Below are 17,698 nucleotides of genomic sequence, written 5' to 3'. Positions count from 1 at the left end.
TTAAATTGGAAATTTGAAAAAAAGATCCTTTGAATGAAGTCTAATCAGATTAATGAAGTTTAATCAGAAATGATCTACAGTGCTTGCCACTTTCTACTCAGTAAGTCTTAGCATATTTCCTACTCAGTAGGTTCAATTATCATATCATTAATCTAATGGGTCAAATGGATATTCTGTGAGATATCAAGATGATCAAGGTCTCTCTGAATTTTGACTAAGAGCAGGAGAGTTCATGGTCTTGAGATGATACAGAAAATAATATATTATTGTCCATGCTATGCAAATTTATGTTCATTCTAACAGTCCCAACTGATTAGAAGTTTAAAGGAAAGCATTTTATAGGTTAGTAGTTGCATACAAGTTTCCAGCGTCTATGTTGATTTGTTCCAGTAAAGATACCACATTTGGAGCCATAGCTGTAACTGACATTATTTTATGATTATTTATAATAATCTATTGTTATTTTCCTTGATCCATATGACTTTTGTATTAACCAAACAAATGTAACAAATGGGAGTGTTATAGTAATTTTTCCCTTGCATCTCCTAAGTCTTTGGTCACAGTGCCAGTCTAAAAATTCCTGCAGAGTTTTTTGTTTGCTATCATGGAATGAGCTCCCACTTCACTTTTATTCTACGAAAATAGCCTTCACAGCATGAGACAAAGAGCCATTGTGGAGAATTTGCCAATTATTTTATGTACTTATTCCTAGTATATATTCTGCAACCAGGAGAGTTACCTTAGAATGACTTTACATTCCAATTGAATATACTTTGAAATGAACATGGGCCAACACTCCATCTCTCATCTGATTTCAATAGGCCCCTACTATTTACTGGTGAACTACAGTGGCATTGTTAAGTTTCTGGGAATCAACCAAAATCCCAGGTAAATAGCTGTAAATTCTCAGAAGGTCAGGACATTTTTTTTCTTTCTCCAGTACACAATTATTCCATATAATGGCTGCAGGTTTTAATGAAGAAGAACTGAGGGAGGGTTTATGGCATAAGCCTATGACCACATTGCAGGGTTCCTCCTCAAAGGTTCACAGTTCACCCCTCAGGTAAAGGGCTTTGACCAAACTTAACACTGGGGAATTTGGAGAAGAGACAGTGGATCCCTGATATAATGACTCAAGTTAGCTTTCTAACTTGATATATAATTTTCCTTTACTGTTTGCCAACAACTCATTAGGCAACCGATGTATTTAATTTCTAGGGATCCTGCTCTCAACTGGCTAGTTGTTGTCATGGTTGGATTTCAGTCAAAACACATACTCTGGCTTGTCTGATAGTGCAGTGATAGTTTTAACCTCTACCACACCAGGATCCTATTAATTCCATTGAGATTTGGGTATCCAAATCAATCACACCTCCTACTGTTCCAGAGAACTTAAGGAGTTCACCCACTACTGAATTGAGATTACTTTTAATGAATACATTCCAAGATTGCCATTTCCCCTGGCATTTGACATTTTTTTTCTCTAATACAGTGGTTCTCAAACATCATTGTACATCAGAACCACTTTGAGGGTTTGTTAAGGGACATTACTGGGTCCTACTCCCCAGAGTTTCTAATGAAGTCATTCTGGTGTGGTCCCAAGGATTTCCCACTATAACAAATTCCCATGCTAGGCTGATGATGCTAGTCAAGGAATTACATTTTGTTCCTATTTATGCCAGGAAAATACTAGCATTTTTCCTCTTCTTTTCTCTCATCTCCTCTCCCCTCCATTTCTCTTCCCTTCTCTTTCCTCCTCCTCCTCCTCCTCCTCCTCTCTCTCTCTCTCTCTCTCTCTCTCTCTCTCTCATACTGGGGATTGAACCCAGATGCCCTCTATCACTGGTACACACCCCCAGCCCTTTTTGTTTTGAAACAGGGTCTTCCCAAATTGCTAAGGCCAACCTAGAACTTTTAGTTCTCCAGCCTAACCCTCCCTAGTCACAGTGATCACAGGTGTATCCCATTGCACAGATAAACCCTAGCATTTTTACTTAATTAAATTTAAGCCATAGTTGAATCTAGAATTCAATTAAAGGATCTAGCAGATTGCAAAAGCTATCCCCTGGATTTGGGGCTAGCACATCACTATTAAATCCATGTAAATAATTCAGTCCACTAAGACTTAAATTTCATCTGCCTTGGTGTAATAGCTTTATAATCACTCACATACATGCATTCCAGACTTTCTTATGGACCTGGAGACAATGATTGTCATAACTCACAAAGAGGATTAATTCCAGTTTGTCACACACCCTGGTGCTTTCACTGAAAATGTTTTATGCAACATGTAGATTGTATCTTCTGGCAAGGGAGATTAATTAGAAACAGGACATCTAAACTGACCTCTCTAGGGAAATGCCAGGAGAATAAATATTTGGGGCTCACTAGGCTCCATCTCTCTCATTCATTTCCATGGCTGTCTAATGGTTAAACCCAACTGGAAAGCCAGGGAGCATGGGAGCCTGTTGATGTAACCCATAATTCTTAGACTTATAGGGCAGAAATCAAAGAGACAAGTTGGTGGAATTAATAGATATTGAACAAAGGAATCTATATATTGGTGATCATTTTACACTGGTCAAAACTTTAACCTTAATGAGATTTTTCTCCGGATTATTCTCAAATCATATCTATCTTCTTGCCTATGTCCTGAATATTACTTGACACAGCTCAAAACTTTAATTGATTCTATATTCAATCTCCTATCTGCCTCATTCATTTCTCTTGTTGGGTAGTCATTAATGCTATTCAAAATATATTTGTTGTTCTTCTGAGCACAAGATAGGATTGCATTTATTTCAAGTTAAGTGTAACATGTCTGAATCCTAACACATATGTTCCCTCTATCCCATATGTTTCCAAAAATTTTGTGTAAACAAAGATTTAGAATGATCTCAATTTAGGACTGGGGTTGTAGCTCAGTAGTGGAGTATTTGCCTAGAATGAGTAAAACACTGGATTTGATCCTCAGCACCACATAAAAATAAATAGATAAAATACTAGTTGAATTATTTTAAAAAAGAATAATCTCAACTTAAATATAGAAAAAAAAACAGTATCTACTTTGAATGCTCATTTTAATTGTCAATAGGCTTTATATAAATTGTGATTTAGAAAGTAATAAGAAAAGTGATTGTGGCAACAGAAAAAAACAGAATTTGAGCTTCATAAATTTGTTGAAAGGAAACAAGACAGATTAGGAAATGTCAAAGTGAAACACATTAATTTATACAATTAATATGATTGAACAATTATTACAAAAAATAAAAATACATGACCTCAGATTTGATAGGTTGAAACAGGATAATTAAAATCATTAAGCTAAAGTAAGAACTGCAGTATTAACAGGGTAAAGGAAAAAATAAATTTTACTATGGGCAGGCAATGAAGTAATATAAACAATACCACATTTAGCATATAGATAAATCTATTTCTGATAAAAATAGAAAGTTATGTGTGAGAATGATAATTATCAAATCCAGTGTAATGGTTACTTCTAGATGTGAGTAAAGAAAATTGATTAGGGAGTAGTACAGTAGAGTATAACTGTATTTGTAGTGGTTTATTCTAAATATGGATGGTGAGTACAGGTGTATGTCATGTCATTCTCTTTAGCACTATTATATATTTAATATATTTATAACAATAATAAAAGGGAATTCAATCAGAAAATACTGTTCTTTGTTTTATTCAAATAGCTATAATTATGAACTATTAAAATTTCTGATATTTTGATGCTTAGCACAGTAACTGCTATTCCACTATAATGCTTGGATAAACCTGTTAAAGAAATGAAAATCTACTCAAATTGGATGTTTGTTTTGAATTATTGCTATAGCTATCTTTTCATTTTGTGCTTAATGCACTATACCATAAATCACTCATGTTTATAGATACTTATAAAACATTCTTATAATATCAACTTTGACATGATTTAAGCATGGTTAATTGTGATAAAATCCACTTTAAAGGTGAAAAATGCTGAAAGTTATTTAAAATATGTCTTTTATGACATTATTTATTCATTATTAACAACCTTATCTTCAAAATATAATTTAAGTGTTTTTCAAAATGTGATGTTTAGACTATGTATCAGAATTACATGAAGTGCTTATTAAAAATAGATTTCTGACCTATAGACTAGACTTTCTGAATCAAACTCCCCAGTTATAAGCCCAAGATTCTTCATTTTAAGTAACACTGTATGCCAGAACTGAAGTTCTAAGTGAGAAGTAGTTTGTGAAATAAAATGGAAACTGGTGGTAATGTTTGTTATTTTAGGGGTTTTCCATGAGTGTTATTGAAGTAAAATCTTAAGACTGAACTTTTAACAAGAGAGAACGCTCATTCTTTATAGGGTGTATGTTATGCAACACACATTGCCAAGAACAAGGAATACAGTGGTTGTGACATAGTCCTAATAAACATGGAAAATGATCACTATAACAAATTGTTATTAGTGAATTTATAGTGATAGGCATACAAGAAGGAAATCTAACCCAGATTGAGGAAGTCAAAAGCCTTTGTAAATGTGGGAATACCTGAGCTGAATTTTAAAGAATGTGTACAAAGCTATCTCAGTGAAGTGAGAGATGTGTGCGGTACTTGCATTCTAAGTGAAGGGGATAAATGGAACATATTGGGTCACACTAGACTTAGAGAAGGGTGAGCCTAAAAGCCTTAGAGTTTCTGGGCAATTTTCCTACCATTATTACTCTCAAACATTTCTTTTGAAGCTGCCACCATTTCTTCATCTCACCCTAGATTCAGTTTCTGTAAGTGAATATTTTGCATATTCCTCATCTCCAGAGAGGAATCTAACACTTCACTCACTATTGTCTCATTCATTTATTCTCCTGTCATTCTGATAAAGTTTGTTCTCAGTAAATTTTAAATCATGGTGATGACTCATATAAAATCGTATCTTCATAGTTTTGATCTTATACTCCACTAAATATACCCATCACCACTCCTGCAATTCCTTCTCTTGGCCATACCCTAGTCCTTGTAAATTTCTGGAAGAATGAAGGAACCAAATTCTCAATTTATGAAACCATTTCTTTTTATTATATTCTCATATCTTTCCAATTTCCATTCTTTCTTTTCCTATTCTCTGACTTTATATAGTAGCCTGAGCATTCTCCCCAAACTCTCAGTCTCTTAGGCCACCCCTCCCCCCTGTTTTTATTTCCTTCCCATTCTAGCTTAGGCATCTTGTCAATTACACCTTTAGTCATAAAACCCCTCAGTTTCTACTTGTATTCACCTACAAAGTTATTTATTTTCAAAGAGTCTTACCTTTGTGCCTTCTTATTCTTTACTTTGTACCTGAGGAATCATATCTATTTATGAATAGGACAAATATTTTACCTTAAAGGAACTGAGAATGCCATTTTAAGAGACATATATGTAAACAGATTGATATAACATACATGCTAATTTTTTCAGCTATTAACTAGAGACTGTGTTGTCTAGCTTTACAATTCTAGCCATGGCCTTTCTTTCTTCAGCTTTAGACTGTACATCAAAATTCAACTGAATAACTATATTTTTGTATTCTCAGGAGCTTCTAACTACTCAAGACTCTCCAACTGAACTATTTATGTACTTCCACATTTTTCATATGTCTCAAATTGATGAGTTTTATCTGTATTCTTTTTCAGCATTTTAAAGGGGAAAGATTTACATTTTGGATCTTCCTGATATCCCCTTATACCACATGTCTCTGAGTTTATCTTGAAAAAGTTCTTTGCTTTTAAGGGTTCATGTAATCAAATTGATTCCACCTAATATTTATGAATAATCTCTATTTTAATTTTGGTGACCTTAAATCCACTTGCAAATTTCCTTCTGCTATGTACATTCCTGGGGTTAGGATTGTAAACATTTGGGGGACCAGTATATCTACCACAGTTCACAATCTGGCTCTCAAAGATTCTTGTCCCTCCCAAATGAAAAATATACGCACTTCATCCTAAAATCTTCTAAGGTCTCCTCCTATTACAACATAAACTCAAAGTTCAAATTAGCATATAAATCTTGTCAGCTCAAAAATTCAATTTCTCATCACCTAATTCAGCTGCAGAAGAGTCTTTGAATATATTCCATTAAATAAAATTCTTAGAACATAATTTATGTCCACCCATGGACCTGCAGAACTAAGGAAACATGTTATCTTCTCCCAATATACACTTGTGGCCCAGACACAGTGAATCTGTGCCTAAAGCCTAAATCAAAATGTTGGTAGAGCTATGGTTATTCCAAAGTGGAAGATACGGGAAAAATTGTTTTCCAAACTTATCCAGAATGGATACAAAGCTGTCTCACTGAAGTGAGAGATGTGTGAGGTACTTGCATTATTCAGTTGTTGGCCAAACTTATTTCCTTGTATCCGGAGAATGTCCTTACTGATTGTTAGCTGGAGCCAATCTTTACTTCTAGAGGCTACCACATTGTTCCTCATACTTTCCAAGTCTCCCTCTCTAACAGTGGAAAATCACTCTACCTTCTCATTCTGATTCTGATTCTAGCCATGCGCTTAATTATATTTGCACTGCCTCTTTTGCCATATACTAACATATTCATAGGTTCCTGGAATTAGCACATGGACATCTTTGGGAACCATTCTTCCTACCACACATTTTTATTGATTTCTTAAGTTACATATAGCATTAGTATCCATTTTGACATAATCACAAAAGCATAAAATATAATTTGCTCAGATACAGTCCTGAGCACTCCCCCCTCTCCTCTCCTCCTTCCCCTCTACTCCTGATCTTTCTATAATTTTTTAATCAGTGTCTTGTGGAAATACCTAATGTTGAGATTTACTGTGGTATATTCATGTATGTATATATGAATTTTTCTTGTCAGATTAATAAGGGAAGAACCGTGTTCTTCTCTTATCCTGTGCCTCCTTCCTTTCTCTCAGTTCTCCCTTATCTATGCTGCTGATCTTTCCTCTATTTTGATGGAATTCCCTCTCCCATTTTTTTTCCTTGCTGTCTCTTCCTTTCTTCCCCTGATCACCTTAGATTGAATTAGCTTACACACATCAGAGAAAACATTCCATGTTTGACTTTTTGGGACTGACTTATTTCACTTAGCATGATAATCTCAAGTTCCATCCATTTCCCTATAAATGTCATAATTTCATTCTTCTTCCTACCACCATATTTTAAATAATTTAATGGAAAAAATATGTGATTATATGTTTCTTTTGCTAAATGATTTTTTTGTTTTGTCCAGAGATTTTGCTTGTAAGCAGTGGAAGAGATAGGCTATATTTGAATTAGTCAATCTCAAAGCCAGTACTTGAGTGCTAATCTTTGATTTTTAAATAATTAATTAAAAAATCAAGTGTTTCTATGGTGCTTTCTATGCCCTTGGCACTAAGATATAAAAAGCAAAAAAAACAGAGAATATTGTTACTGACTTAAAGAAGTGATAGCCTTTTCAGTAAAGAATAAAAACTACTTAAATTCTGAGATTCAGAAAACCTGGACTACATTCTTTTTTAAAGAAAGAGTTGTCTAAAAATTATCTGACTCTTCTCCGGTAGCTGTAATTCATTGATATAAGTTTATTGGAATGAAAACAAAGTGGTGCTTAATGTAATTTTCTGATTGACCTTAAAATCTGTACCAATTAGAAAAAAATCAAAGTTATCTGAGAACTGCTGCTATAGAAACAGACTTATTTAAGCATTTCTAAGAGGTTGTTTGTATGAGTCAGAGGGTGAATGTCAGGAGAGAATGAGCACTAAAAAGGAAAATAGTACGCATACAAAAAGGAACTTACAAATATATATGATAGATAAAATATGAGAGCAAAAATTAAGTAGAAAGAAAAAAAGAAGAAATTTAATGAAGATGTGAGGAATTCTTCCAAGGCTGATGATAGTAATTTTATTTGCAGAGTAAAGCAAAAAATCTTTGAGTTATAATGGTCACTAATCATCACAAAATAATTTTAATACTTTGAGCCTGGTCTATCAGCATCTTGCATTATGATATTCCTATACATACATAAGCATTTTTTAAAGAATTTTTAACATTATTTTGTTTGTTTTTTATGTATTTTTTATTTATATATGACAGCAGAATGCATTACAATTCTTATTATATAGAGAGAGCACAATTTTTCATATCTCTGGTTGTACACATAGTATAATCACAGCAATTCATGTGTTCATATATATACTTTGGATAGAAATGATCATCACATTCCACCATCATTAATTACCCAATACACCTACCCTTCACCTCCAATCCCTCTGCCCTATGTAGAGTTCATCTATTCCTCCCATGTTTCAGCTCCCTATCCCACTATGAATCAGCTTCCTTATCTCAAAGAAAACATTTGGCATTTAATTTTTTGGGATTGGCTAACTTCACTTAGCATTATCTTCTCTGACTCCATCCATACCTGCAAATCTTATGATTTTATTCTCTTTTATTGCTGAGTAATTTTCCATTGTGTATATATGCCACATTTTTTTATCCATTAATCTATTGAAAGCCATCTAGGTTGGTTCCACAGTTTAGCTATTGTGAATTGTGCTGCAATATGTAACAAAATGAAATTAAACCTCTATCTCTCACCATGCACAAAACTCAACTCAAAATGCATCAATAACTTAGGAATACAACCAGAGACCCTGCGTCTAATAGAAGAGAAAGTAGGCCCTAATCTCCATCATGTGGAATTAGGCCCCAACTTCCTTAATAAGACTCCTATGACACAAGAGTTAAAATCAGGAATCAATAAATGGGGTGGACTCAAACTCAAAAGTTTCTTCTCAGCAAAAGATACAATCTGTGAGGTAAGTAGAGAGCCTACAACTTGGGAGCAAATCTTTACCCCTCACACATCAGATAGAACACTAACCACTAGGGTATATAAAGAACTCAAAAAGCTAAACACCAAAAAAACAAATAACCCAATCAATAAATGGGCCAAGGACCTGAAGAGACACTTTTCAGAAGATGATGTACAATCAATCAACAAATGCATGAAAAAATGTCCTTCATCACTAGCAATTAGAGTAATGCAAATCAAAACCATTCTAAGATTTCATCTCACTCCAGTCAGAATGGCAGCTATTAGGCATACAAACAACAATAAGTGTTGGCAAGGATGTGAGGAAAAAGACACACTCATACATTGCTGGTGGGACTGCAAATTGCTTCAGCCAATATGGAAAGCAGTATGGAGATTTCTTGGAAAATTGGAAATGGAACCACCATTTGACCCAGGTGTCCCTCTCCTTGATCTATACCCAAAAGACTTAAAAACAGCATACTCTAGGGATACAGCCACATCAATGTTTATAGCAGCACAATTCATAGTAGCTAAACTATGGAACCAACCTACATACATAAGCATTTTATACAAGTAAAAATATTAAAACCAGATTAATGCATGCAATTGCTTATACAAAGGCAAATAAATACTGTATATCATTTTTGTTCTTGAATAATAATTTTTGGTGCATAGTAAAGTGCAATTAAATATCAGTATGCTACTGATCTACACAATGTACTTTGAACTGAGAGGTATGGCAACTTCCTGTGAGTGTGAGCTAACAGGTAAACCTGAATGTTATGAATGATTTTTTTTAATTAGCTCCCAAGTTTAGGAAAGACAATGAAAATCCAGCATTCAAGTACTCCAGAAACATATTTTTCTAATCAATAAAAATAAAATATTTTATTAATTTTAAGCTATCCCCTATTATTTTTTTATTGTTGGATGGACAAAGATAATGTAAATATTGGAGAGAATTTATCTTGGTTATGGATTATAGAATAAACCAATTATTTAAAACATCTGCCAGGTAACTGCTCATTTACTTTACATAAAGTTGAGATCCTGATATAGATCCTGATATAGAAATTCTAAATTTTTAAATTCAAGAGATAAAACCTTCTAATTAACTTGAATTACTATGATAATAAGACAACTTGGGCCTTCATATTTTCTTATAAAGGACATGCTTAATGTTTTCTGACATCCCTTCTAAGATTAAGCAGAAAAGTCCCCCAAAATGAGTATTCTGCTCTAAAAGTTAAGTGGTTGAGATTTAATAGCAAAGTCTTTGTCAGATAAACATTTCCACTAGAGAGTACATACAAATAAACAAAAGTATTATTTAAACTTCTAATCAATAAGAATTTAACATGAGAAGCTGGGTGTAGTGGTTCATGCCTATAATCCCTGAAACTCAAGCAGGAGGATCACCAATGCAAAGCCAGCCTCAGCAACTTAGTGAGGCCCTAAGTAAGTTAGCAAGTCCCTGTCTCAAAATAAAACATAAAAAATGGGCTGGGGATATAGCTCAATGGTAAAGTGCCCCTGGATTCCATCCCTAGTACTACTACTAATGAAAAAGAATAAGAATAAGAATAAGAATAAGAATAAGAAAGAAAGAAAGAAAGAAAGAAAGAAAGAAAGAAAGAAGACATCAACATGAAGCAATTATCTGAAATTAGAAGATAATATACTGCCATTCCAGTTTGAATATTTTTAATTTTCAAAAGTCCAATGTCTTAAAACTTTGCTCAACAAGTTTCAGAGAAACATGTTTCAAAGCAACATGCAGTTCAAATGAAACCATTTATGTTTTTATCATTTTTCATTATTATTATCTCTAGCATTTTCTCCTTTCCTAATAGAAACTCACACCTTTTATAATGTTCTTCTTGAGGCAGCCCTTCTGTGAAGTTACCACTTGCAGGTTTCTAAAATCATCTTCTTCATGTGTTCTCTTCAGACTGCCTGTGGTACCAGAATGAACAGATAAAGACTTTTCTATCTGGAATGGCAATATTATCTATATTGTCAATTTTACTAGTAGATGACTTTATATTCCTGAAGCTGATGAACAAATCCAGAATTTGGATTAATGCAACATATCATTTCTTGGACATAAGAAAAGGCATCTTTGTACTTTGTTCCAAATGTTTCCATATGCATGCAATAGCAAAGGCAGCACTTCTGCAGATCCCTGCATCTCCATGCAGAAGAACATTCCCTCCAGTTTGTGAACTCCCATCAATAAATTCATTAGTCACATTATATCTTCAACTGGATTATCTGTAATAGTCAAGACTGACTATGTAAATAATTGTTGAAGGTTTGGTTTAATAAAATTTGCTCTAATATTTTGTTGTATGAAAAGTATATACTTTATTCCATATTTCTGCATATTTCTGTAGTATAGGTAACTTGCTTTTCATAGCAGAAGAATATGAACCTAAGACCAATCCAGGTAAATTTTCCTGAATCTCTCTTCTCAACAGGCAAATCCACTCCTCTCGTCTCTTCTTTATATTGTAGGAGGGAGGGAAACTCCAGTTTCATGTCCTCCATGGTCCAGATATCAGGGTGGTGGGTGGTGTGGGATGATGAGTTATCCAGTTGCCTGACCCTCAAGTTGGTAGTTGAGTAAATGTTTTAAGAGACAGTGTTAGTTATTTGGTTAGCACTCCATAGAAGTTAATAGGCATTATATCTTCAATATTGTAGGAGAAAACTGCCACTATTTGTTATGAATGCTTCAGGAAGATATCTCAGGTATTGAGTTTTCAGTAAATGATATTCCTTGGCATGACAAAGGAGCACTGAAGCACTGGTGAAGGGCACAATTTCTGGAGATAGTCTAGATTTTAATGTTGATTCTAAACAAGTTTTGACAGTTTGGTAACTTACTTACTTACCTCTTTGTTCCTCAGTTTCTCATTCTGTAGAATGAGAAGTCTAATAATACTTTCTTCATTGATTATTCTAATAATTGAGTTTTTAAATGTCAATAACTTAACATCCTGTACAACCAGAAGAACCAAGTTACACTCCATTTACGTATGATGTGTCAAAATGCATTCTACTGTCATGTATAACTAATTAGAACAAATAAAAAAGTCAATAACTTAGAACAGTATCTAGCACATGATAAACACTATGCTAACTATTATTACTGCAGTTAGCAATGACAACAAGCAAGAGTTTAAGTCTATATGTGAAAAAATCTGTTACAGATACCTGGAAGTCTGGTATTATGAGAAAATTTAAGGACAGAAGAACCTATTCCTTACTTTAGTTATGACCTTTTGTAGCTTTAGAAGTAATGTAAAGATGAAGATTCTTGGAAAAATATTTTGTTAAATATTTGCATTTTCTTGATTTTGGAAAAGACCTAATTCAAATTTGACTGACAGGGTGAAAAAGATGTTTTCACCAGGGTTTACCAAAAAGCAAAGTTTTTGAAGGTAAGGATTTTGTCTTGTTGTTTTGAAGGTAAGGATTTTGTCTTGACAAAAAGTTGGAAAGGCTTTTAAGGCTTAAAGAGAGTCATGGAGGGAGGAGGCAGCATGGTGCTTGTAAGAGAAACAATTAGCATATTCATCAGAATAGAAATGGTATTTTGGGGAATGTATCTAGAGAAGTAATGAGAAGCCCAAGTAATGCCTTAGTTTTTCCTTTGTGCCTCAGTTTTATCTCTTTTTAAAGTTAGTGCTCAGATATTTATATATCACAAGCTCCTGGTAGATACTAACAACTAGTATTCATTGAATGAATGAATGTTATACCAGTAATTAGTTTCAAATACCTTCCCAATTGCACCACTCCTCTAACAAAATATTACATCATCTACATGACATTGGGATTGGGAGGCAATTGGGAAACTTAAAGGAGTGAAGATAATCAACTGGCAATATTTTCCTATCATCCTAAGAGAAGTCAAATCCTATTTTATCCAAAGCCTTCTGTTGGGGTTTAAGTGTGCAGAGTTTAGCTCCCTCAGGCCTGACTTTTTGCAAGAGCTGTGGCTGTGATTTAGGTCAGCTGAGGCAAACCTCAGTTAGGAGGAGGAAAAGTTCTCTTCCCCTTATCGCAAGGCACAAGTTCTGCATGGTTTGGCCAAGAGGAAGAAGCTTCCTGCATACTTATCCTGGGAACAGTACATTCTAAAGAAACAAATGCATCCTCAGGGGACTAGATAATGTCTACAAAGAACTTTAGGAGGGTACTTATCAAACAAACAGGAACAATCTGAATCTAGCTCTGTGTATCCGCTGAGGCATGATATTTGGGCAATGTGGACAACGTGATATTAAAGAATTGCTTGCTTTGTTAGAAGAAGTGTATAAAAGGAACTTGCAAATAAACCTCAGCATGCAGTTGCGATTGCTGCCTTGGCTCTGCATCCCCTGTGTCCTGGTTATTTCGCGACCCTTACCCAGGGACCTGAACGCTCTAGACGTTCACAGCCTTCCTTTTGTCTTTTGAAAATCGAAACAGATCCTGACCATAATCCTAATATGTAGCTTTTTTTTCCATAGGTGATATGAATGGCATTATAACTTAATTAACTGAGAATTTAAAGAAAACAGGGAAAATAATTATGTAGATGTCTGCCCATTCAAAATAATCAGACCTTGAATTCATTAATTCCTTCATTTTTTTCTAAGTACTTTTTGAACTTTAGCATGAATCAGAATCTCCTGGAAGGCATGTTAAAATACAAATTGATAGTCTTCAGTTGGTCTTGAATGGATTCTGCTAATTTGCATTTTAACAAGTTCCAGGGAACTGCTTTTGCTGATACAGGACCACACTTTAGATATTAGCACTAAAAAAGTTTAGTGCCATCTATATAATATGCTAGGCAGTATACATCCTTGGTATTGGGCATATGATGATAAACAAAAATATGTGCATGCCCTCATGGAGATTATGTTATAATGAAAAATGAAAATGTTCAGGTATGAAAAATGTATGTAGGAAAAACAGCAGAATAAGGGATTATAAAGTTATGGGATACTTTTATAGACAGGTAGTGAGGGAATATTTCTGTGATAGGTGACATCTATGTTGACAGTTTAGTGAATGGAAGCCAACAGGGGAGGAAGGAAATTCTTTAAACTATTCTAGAATTAACCAGTTTTCTTTATGATTTTTAATGTGTTTCATAACTTGGTTTCCATTTCAAAAATAGGGTTTTTATGACATCCCTTAATTTTTTCTCACATAATTAGCATTTGGATAAAATAACACCTTATCTGTTAAAAACAATTAAAATACATTTTCTGTCTTTAAGGTATGCATCAATTAATTAGTTCTTCGGTGTTCCTCTGTTAGGTATTTTTAAAGGTCCTCATTTTGTACAAAGAAATGTTCACTAAATGGTCCGACACGACCTTCATTTTAAAAGGAATCTAGGACATTTTAGAGCTTTGAAAAATTTCAGCAAGGCTTAGTGGCAAATGCTGGTAATCCCAGCAATTCTGAGAGGCTGAGGCAGGATGACTGCAAGTTAAAAACTGGTCTCAGCATCTTATTGAGGAGCTAGGTAACTTAGGAGACCCTGCATCAGGGAACAAAGTAAGTAAAAACAGCTGGGGATGCATCTCAGTGGTTAAGCATCTCTGGGATCAATTCCTGGTACAAAATTAATTGATTTAAAAAAGACTTAAAAAGACACAGCCTTGCCCAAATTATTCCCCAGCATTCTTGACAAAGATAGATCCCTAGACTTCCCCAAAAGGAGAACACAATGTTAGTCTAGTATGCTTTGAAATGTAGATTTCACCTAGCTTCAACGTGATCTCAATGCCTTAGTTTTTCCTCTTTGTGCCTCAGTTTTCTCTCTTTTTAAAGTTATGCTCAGATATGTTTTTTTCCATTGTGTGGTATACCATCCAGTGCCTCAATTCTGCTTTCTTCAAATAAACATAGGAAACATATGTAATTTATTAAGTATGCCACTAAGTAATATTTCTATACTTCCCAAGGGGCAATGATGTAGAGCAGACCAAGTATTAATATTTGAGTCAAACCTGGTGGCATCCCAGTTACTTCAATCAATTGTTCCTTACAAATTATTCAATTTGAGCCTATTTCTGAAATGAGGATAAAGAGTTAGAGGAAAAAAACTATATATTTTTTTCCCTGGGCAAGAGCTTCCATGTATTTATTCATCTTCCCAATTTCTTTATTGTGATTTGCTTCTAGATTTAATATTCTTTGTTCAGGCATAATCCACATCTATACCTGACTAAGGTAAGATGGTACATTCTAAATATTTCTTTTCTCTCACAACCCTTTGCTCAAATGTCACCTTTTATCTTGATAATGTTATAAGATTTCAATAGATTATCCCATCCAAAGTCCTTTCCTGAGTCTTTCCATCTGAAATGCTTGTTTTAGACCACTTCCTCTTACCATCAACCTATGGATTTTCTTTATTTTTTTTTCTTTTCTTGACCTTGCCAGTATATGCATGCATACACACATGCATATGCATGCTTTCTTGTGCTGGAATCCAGCTTTCTCTAGGTTTGTTTACATACCATGTCTGTAAGATATTAGCTTTTTTCTTCATCAAGCCACAAAAATATAGAACATCCTTGACTTAATTGTTATTTATCAATCTTTTTACCTAGTTTACTAATTGTTTCCTTGTTTTTATGAGTGATACTCTATTCTTTCCTTTGAGGTATTGAGCATTGAACACAGGAGTCCTTTACCACTCAGCTAACATCCCTGGGGTCTTTTTATTGTTTTTCTTATTTTGAGACAGGGTCTCACTGGATTGCTGAGGATGGCCTCAAACTTGTGATCTGCCTGCCTCAGTCTCTCAAATTGATGTAGTTACAGGTATGTACCTCCATGCCTGGCATGACTGATCTTTAAAATGCAACCACCTTGAATGCTCCATACCATAACTATGTTATATCAAAAGTGAATTATTTCATTAAAATTTATTTATTTGAAAGAGTAAGTCAGTTCTATTTTTTCATAGCTATATTAATATAAAAAAAAACAAGGGAGAGAATTAAACAACAGCAGATGGGGTAGAGAGGGAAGATGAGAGGGAAGGGAAGGGGGGATAGTAGGGGATAGGAAAGGTAGCAGAATACAACAGTCATTAATATGGTATTATGTAAAAATGTGGATGTGTAACTGATGTGATTCTGCAATTTGTATTTGGGGCAAAAATGGGAGTCCATAACCCACTTGAATCAAATGTATGAAAGATGATATGTCATGATCTTTGTAATGTTTTGAACAACCAATAAAAAAAAAACCCACTGGGCAGAAAAGAACATTTTCTAAAATTAGATAATTATGATTGTACAACCCTAAAATATACTAAAACCCACAGAATTGTACAGATTAAAAAGGCAAATTTTATGGTATGTGGCTTATATTTTAATAAAGCTGTTATTTTTTTTAAAAAAAGAAAAACTTAATAAAAACTTATATGTGGTTATTTTGTTAGAAGTAGTTGCTAGATGCAGTTGACTGATACTTACACATTTTCTGGAAGTTCATTATATCAATTCCCTGATGCATGAAAATACCACAATTTCACAGTTTTTAAAGAAAAATTTAGTTTTTAAAAAAAGTTTCCCTTAATCATGAATTTCAAGGTTTTCTTTTGCTCTTTTAATAGCACATTTATCTAATTGCTCTCTTCTTCAAAATTCTGTGGATTGACAATTATTTTGGCCAGGAAGACACTTTGTAGGAAAGAAGTTTCTATCTAAATGAGAGGAGCAGGAGATTTCAGAAGATTTCCCATAGTGAGACATTGGCATTAGTTGAATATGCATATGTAAGAAGATATAGGAAAACACCAAAATTTTGCATGTAAGCTTCCTTTGTGTTCCTCCATATAAAGCTGCTAAATTATGAAGAAATTATACACAAAGACAAAATTGATTTGGGGACACAAAATGGATTGGCATATGTATCCTAAAATAGCACCTGGGAACACATCATTATAGAGGAAAGAAATACCTTCGTCAAGGAAAGTTTTCTTGATCCTTTAATGATTCTTGATGCCATATTTATAGGATTCTTGGCTCATGGATCTCTCTTTCAGAAACTAAGTGAAGGACATGACTACAGTACTCCATAGATACTTAAAACAATAAGGCTTACATTTGAGGCAGTAGAGTAGAATAAGGAGTTGGGATGATTCATTGATAAGAAGATAGCTGCTATCATACCCAAAGAATGCAATTATTAAATTATTAATTATTAAAATGCATTATTCAGATAGGGGTAGAAATCATTTATTCATTAATTGAATATTTGTTGAATACCTACTATGTACTCAAGTATTATGCCCTATGTTGTTGGTGCAATAATGAACAGAACTTGTTCTCTGATTCAAGGAATTTCTACTCTAATAGGAGAAATGGACAGGGTAAACAGTGTTCTGTAGAGGTGATAGGATAAATATAGGTGGTCATAGAAGCAGAGAGCAGGGCTACTGAACTCAAAGTAAAGGCTGAGGAGTTGGGCCAAGAATGGCTTCTGGGATGAAGTAATGTCAAAGCTGAGACAAATGGCAAATAATGGGTGGACAAGAGATGACAAAAAGTTGGAAAGTCTTTTTCTATTGAAAAAGGCTTAAAGAGAGTCATGGAGGGAGGAGGCAGCATGGTGCTTGTATGAGAAACAATCAGCATATTCATCAGAATGATAATGGTATTTTGGGGAATGTATCTAGAGAGGTAATGAGAAGCCCAAGAAATGGGGGAATTTTTTTCTTAATTTGTGTTTTACTATAATTGTTATGAGTTCCTTACTGGTTTTGGATGATGTGATATGGGGAGAGATACTCTTAACAGAGAGGAAATATTGGAGCAAATAGTTCATTTTAGGATATTGCACTTATTCT

At 34.1% G+C, this 17,698-nt stretch overlaps 1 pseudogene; it reads right to left on the bottom strand.

Annotated features, from left to right (window-relative positions):
• Positions 1-10,672: 10,672 nt before the first annotated feature.
• LOC107159552 lies at positions 10,673-11,376 on the bottom strand (annotated as a pseudogene).
• Positions 11,377-17,698: the final 6,322 nt, after the last annotated feature.

This window comes from Marmota marmota, unplaced genomic scaffold (assembly GCF_001458135.2).
Source record: "Marmota marmota marmota unplaced genomic scaffold, marMar, whole genome shotgun sequence".
Lineage (NCBI taxonomy): Eukaryota > Metazoa > Chordata > Mammalia > Rodentia > Sciuridae > Marmota > Marmota marmota.
Note: the sequence above shows the minus strand (reverse complement) of the source record. Positions and strands in the feature narration are given on the sequence as shown.